The sequence below is a fragment of the Neolamprologus multifasciatus genome, unplaced genomic scaffold, assembly GCF_963576455.1.
Source record: "Neolamprologus multifasciatus unplaced genomic scaffold, fNeoMul1.2 chr03_unloc_1, whole genome shotgun sequence".
Classification (NCBI taxonomy): Eukaryota; Metazoa; Chordata; class Actinopteri; order Cichliformes; family Cichlidae; genus Neolamprologus; species Neolamprologus multifasciatus.
This window is the reverse complement of record NW_028181971.1, coordinates 1,066,017-1,072,206: the sequence shown is the minus strand read 5'-3', so window position 1 is coordinate 1,072,206 and position 6,190 is coordinate 1,066,017. Positions and strand designations below refer to the sequence as shown.

General features: G+C 41.7%; 1 protein-coding gene across 2 annotated transcripts in view; it reads right to left on the bottom strand.

Annotated features, from left to right (window-relative positions):
- LOC146490527 (uncharacterized) overlaps positions 1–6,190 on the bottom strand; it is a 103,907-nt gene that overhangs the window by 57,639 nt on the left and 40,078 nt on the right. The window lies entirely within an intron of this gene.

Sequence of the window (6,190 nt, the reverse complement as noted above, 5' to 3'; positions counted from 1 at the left end):
CAGAACAAGGAGACCTTTAAACATCATTTCACTAAATGGATGGACTGAGCTCAGCCTACAGATGAACTGGATAAATAAAGATTTGACTTCAGTGTGCTCAGTGTTACCGTCTATTCCTAACATGATAGCTGCACTTTAGAGCTCTAAAACTGGAACTGACACATATAGGGCTGGGCGATATGACCCAAAATTCATATCTTGATATTTTTTACCTGGACGGCGATATAAGATATATATCTCGATATATTTTTTCAAAGCCATAAAGTAAGAACAAAAAGAGAGTTCTTAGTCAAAGCTGTGTCCCAGATGTCACACAGGCACTTTTATTAACATAGAGCATAGATGTACATAAAATTTACTCAAAAATAAATTATGAACATTTATTAAATAATAACGCTCCATAAATAAAAGAAAACAATGTTGTTTTTGTGCATAACAAAAAGCTCATAATTGTGCAGTCAAAATGTAAACTAAAAGACGCAGAGCATAGTAACAAAGACAGATTTCACAGCTGCTCTGTTCCCAACGTCTACTGTGTGACTGACAGCCTGGAGTTTGAAATCCTCTTCGTAACCACGTCTCTTAACAGGTGCCATTTATGGTCCTTATACACAGTAGGGTAATATTACGTTGAAGCACAGTACGTATCACTCCGCGAGGCTCCTCGGTAGCCGTAATGCTCTAACAATCCATCAAGCGGTGCAGCTCCGTAGCTTAGCAAAGTCGTACTAAAACATTTTTTGACAGATTGCTGAGCGCCGTGTTCCACATAAAATCGGTTCGCAGCCATCAAGCACAACCAGAATTCATACATAAGGCGCGCTGTCAACTTTTGAGAAAATGAAAGGATTTTACGCTGTGCAGCGCCTCTGGGCTGCATGGCGTTAGCGTGGTTAGCTTGTTAGCGTGGTTAGCTAGCTAACACATTGACGGCGTCCAGCGATGCGCAGTAACTCGTTAACGGAGATTTGCCGTGTCCATCTTGTCGCTTCCTGCAGGTGAAGCGATGGGGGAGGAGGGGGAGTTGTGTTCAGTGAAGGAGGGGCGAGGCCGAGTAACGTTGCGTAAAGACAAAAGTGGACGAAAGAGAGGAGAACTTGCGGCTCCACAAGTATAGTTATAAGGTAACATAGACTATATCGATATAAACGATATTGTCACATCTTATATCTCGTATAAAAATATATCGATATTTTTTAAAAACTCGATATATCGCCCAGCTCTAGACACATATTTAAACTCTACATGTTACTCAGTACATTCAGTTCTGACACTCGACCACAGTCCAACAAAGGAAACATGGAGATCACATCAGTTTGTCACCAAAGTCTAATTATTCCAGAGGGCAGTGTTGATACAACTAAAGTTATTTTTAAGCAAAGTTGAGTTTTTTATTGTCGGAGTACTTCATGTCTGAAGTATCACCTAAATGCATTACACGCTGTTGATGGCAGCAAACAAACCACCCAAACAAACAGAGGTGGGAGGCTTGGGCAGACTACGTTAGATCAGCTTGTGGGAGGAGTCTAGATAAACCAAAGAAAGACAAGCTAACAAACGCCACAGTGAGGTGAGTAGCTACAAACTTCAGGCCAATTCGTGTTGTTGAAGAAGTCGGTCTGAGTAACGTTCTTAGGATCAACAAATGACGGCATGTATGAGCCTCCCTCAAAACGCACCATCACAAGAAGAACACATGAGCTGTAGAAAAAGGAGAGACTACGAAAGCCACGGTGTTACAACATGAACCTGCTGTTGGTCTCTCTGGAGACTACTGGGCGTGGCTGGGTAACCATGGTTACCTGGGAGTTACAGAAACGTGCAGAACATGTGATTCATGTTGTACAACAGTGGGACATTTGAAATAAAGTCAGCACACTCAGCACAGATAGTGCATCAAATATGATGCTGCTGCCAGACGTCTGCCTTTGAACACGTCCCTGCATCGCGCACAACACCAAGGTTGCCATGGCAATCACAGCTAACAGGGACAAAGTGCACAGCTGGAAGCCTGCAGGTATATTTAACATGATGTATTTCTCAGTGTCCTGTCTGTGTGTGAGAGACAAACAGCCTCTGTATGTGTGTGTAAATACAGCATGAATATGTAGAGGACATGTTTGTGGATATAAGTAAATGAATGCTCTGCGTCATTTGAATCTTTGATTCGTGTTTCTGTTGCAGGTCTGTGACTGAACTTCTGGGAGGAGAAACGTTGGTTTCATGCTCTGTGATTCTGTGTTTTGTCATCTCTCTCAGGTGATGGAGAGCTCAGATGATGACCCCGCCTACGTGGTCAAATTCAAGTCTACATTCAGAACAGACCTGGAGACACGCAAGCAAAATGCCAACATTGTATATATGAAAACTGCTGCTGCACTGGAGCCAGATTCAAGGAGCTCAAGTCTTTACCCAGATCTTACTGAACTTACTGAAGGAACAGAGGGTTGTTGGAGAGAAACCTGTGGAAGCAACAACATCCGAGCCACCAGAGAAAAAGTTGGCCCTATTGGTACTTCATCAGAGTGTGATTGTGAACAGGAGGAAGACTCAGCTGAGAACAGTGTGGTGGATACAGAGCAGAGCCCACCATCAGTACAGAGGCCTGTCCATTAGAGTGCTGCTCCAAACATGCAGCACATGTACTTGGCCACAGCTGCAACATCTGTACCTGTGAAAGCTTGTTCTCTGTTGCTGCTCATATTGTACAGAAGAAGAGAGTTTCTTTATCATCAGAAAATGTCAATGAGCTTGTGAGTCTTAGCAGCTGGCTCGGTGCAGAGGAGGAAGAACATGTCAAGTCAGAGGAAGATAAATGCAGTTCATGTTGTCAACTCAACCTGGACTATTGAAAGAGTTTTTCTTTGTCTTGTTTCTGACTGAGATTCTCCAAAGGAAATCCAGCACAAACACACACTTCACACACTCAAAGTCCTGCACAGTAAATGAGCTGATGAGCGTTTGTGCTGCTCCCTGATAACAGAACAATAGTTCTGCTGCTTCCTGTTCTGAAAACACACATTTATAAATGTTCACTTGCTGTTGATCAAAGGTATGTTGGTGGCTCTGGACGCTGAGGGGAACTTTGTAAAAAACTAGATCAAATGTTAACGTCCTGGCAGAGGCAAAGAACTTTGATTTGATATTAGATTAGATTCATGTTTCAGCTCAGACTGACAGAAATATTTGAACTGCTGCTGTGTTAAAGGGAACACTGCTGTTAGAAAGCACCTGATTTGTTTCTGCACACTAAATGTTGCACTTCTCATACTGCAGTACTATTAAAATAAGTACACAGTACACTACTTTTGAACTCATGATTGCATATTGCTGTAACAAAGCCATTAATGTGATTCAAAGTGTTCATGGTTTCCCAGCACAACAAATGATTGCACAAGTGTGACTGATCCACTTTCTAATGTGTGTGTAGCCCACACTGTGTGTCACTGTGTCACCTGCTGAATCTGTGTATCCAGGTTCTATGAGGAGAACAGGATATAGTGACTGAGTCCAGACGCTTAAAGTCTGACTCCATCCTCCATTTAAATAACTCACACCAACAACTGAATAGCTTGGCCTTCGTGTAGCTGACACTTCATTTTAATGTCCTTCTATTCTGGTTCATCTGGTTTCAGTTTCTATAAGCACACAGGTTTCATCAGTGACTCTATGACCTCAGTAATCTTTGCTGGGCCTTAATGCTCTGAACAAAGCTGCACATCACAAGACTAAATAGAAATGAATCAGTCTTTCATTTCTCACTTCTGTTTGACTTCAGCTCTCAATGTCCCACCATAACCCATGGAAAGAATTACTGTCCATCCAGGCTCCTGAACATGAAGCTGCTGAAGGTGGAGTATTGTGAGGGCTGATGGAGATGATGATAAGGAATCCAGGAGCAGTGGGTGGATGGCATCATCAGCATGAAGGATCAGTATGAGAACACATCATCATCCACAAAGAAAACCAGTCTGAGTGTCTGACGCTCTTGTTAGAAAGACGCAGTCCAGCAGTTAGCTTGTCTGCTAGTTAGCTGAGAGCTAACTCACTTGTACATTGAATACCAAACCGTGTAAACCAGGGGTGTCAAACATATGGCCCGTGGGCCAAATCCAGCCCTTGAGATAATTTCATATGTCAAATATTGATGAATTTTCAGGCTTGCTGATAATCAATGTGAGCACGGCTGAGGTTTTATTCTGATGAGCAAACCATGTGGCCAAACACTTTAAGAGACAGACTGGGATCATACCATTATGTGAAAGAAGACATGTCCCATAGACAGCAAGGGTAGTGGTAGAGACCAGGTACACAGAGAAATGGGAGCTGTATTGAAATGCAAGCGTGTCAGGAAAGAGTAAAAAGGCACAATGAGCAGCATCTGGCTGCATTTCAGTGATACTGGAGACCACAAAGCTGAGTGCAAAATTTATATAGGAGATATACAGGAGACGCTGAGAGTAGAACTGATAAAATTAGGAGCTGGCTAAAGTGAGACCCATTTTTATTTCCACCCATTTTCCATTGTGGAGGACAAAAGGTTTCAAACTCGTCCAGGTCTTAAACCTCACGTGTGTTCTTCCTAATAGCAGTAAATGGATAAAAATATAGCTTTAATGAAAACACTGAATAAAAATTGCTGCCTTTAAAAAGACCAAATGTACAGTTTAGTATTCAACACTACATAAAATAAACTATATATAAAGTGTGTCTGAATGGCAGAGATGCAGAAATATGTGCATATAGCACAGAGCCACGACTCAGTGTCTAAATGAGTCTCACAGACCTGAATGTGTTGTTGAAGCCATTTATAATTATAACGTAATTCTTTACTTGTTTGATCTGCTCCTTACCACAAGCGACCAGACGTTGAAGGTTTTGGACTTTTAACAAATAAATAAATAAATATATATATATGTTTTACAACTTTCCTTACTGTTAAAAACCTCGTTATGGCCATTCATGCTATACAAAGTAATTAGACGTGTGTGGTATCTACAGTAATGTCACAATCTCAGCTAAAAGTTCACAAAACCATCTCAACAACCACCAAACAGCTAAAACAGCAGGTGAACAGATTACACAAAAAAGATGTAAACACAAATCCCCCTGATCATCTGTTTTTTAAACATGAAGTGTAGTTTTGGACGTTCATTTACTGCTGGTTCAGTGAATTTTGGTTGGACAGTAATGAAACCTGCAGGCTCAGAATCTGTGAGAAGTATGCTTTCAGCACGCAACAGCATTGTTGTGTTGTGTGCTGTGGATTAAACTCTGCAAACTCATCACTGTTTTACCATCATGTTTCTACTTAGACAATAACAAAGGAAGCAGTTCCTAGGAACTACTTCCTGTCTTGTTAACATAAGAGTATGTTGCCCTTCAAAACATCTCCACTTCTCCTCTTATTAGAGGACTGCCTTATTATTAATCTGCTAATTCTGTCAGTTGATGAAAGAAAAATGCTTGATCTCACCTGAGAGTTTCCAGTGTACAGTGTGGACTGTGACGGCCAGTGGGCTGGCCTTGTGTTTTGCTTTTTCTTTTACCTGTTTCTTGCAGGTAGGTGGAGCTGACCCAATTATTGATGCAGCACACCTGAGAGGCCAGTCCCAGTGTATATAAAAGACACCTTGACTGAACCAGAGAGGCTGGGTTTTGGGCTCTGGCTCTCTCTGTCTGGCACCCGTCATGGAAGTTCAGTGATGGCTGTTATGTCCTTTAAATCGTCTTTAAGTTGCTTTATCTAATTTCATTAAATATGTCTTATAGCCTGGGTGAGCTTTCTAACATTTGATTGAGAGCTAGTCTGTTTGCAGCTGCTTGTCTAGTTGTGTCTTGGCTAGGGCTTGCCTTGTAGGCAATTGTTGAGTTGATTGCTGATCAGTTTGGTTATTGGTGGTGTTTTGATATTCTGGGTTTGCTGTGTACTGTGTTTGGGAGGCTATTTGGTTAGGCAGATTAAGTGGAGGCAGTCATGTTAACACTGTTGTTTACTGGAGCTACTGTTGGTCTGCTGTCTTGTGTGAGCTACAGCATGCGCTGTGTTGAGTATTGAATGTGCATGAGTGAAAATCAGTTCAACTCCCATCAGCTGAATTATTCGGTCATTGAAAAGGAAGCTTTGGCATTAGTCTTGGCCTTGCAGCATTTTAGGGTATATTTAGATTCTGCTCGGCCAATTGAGGTA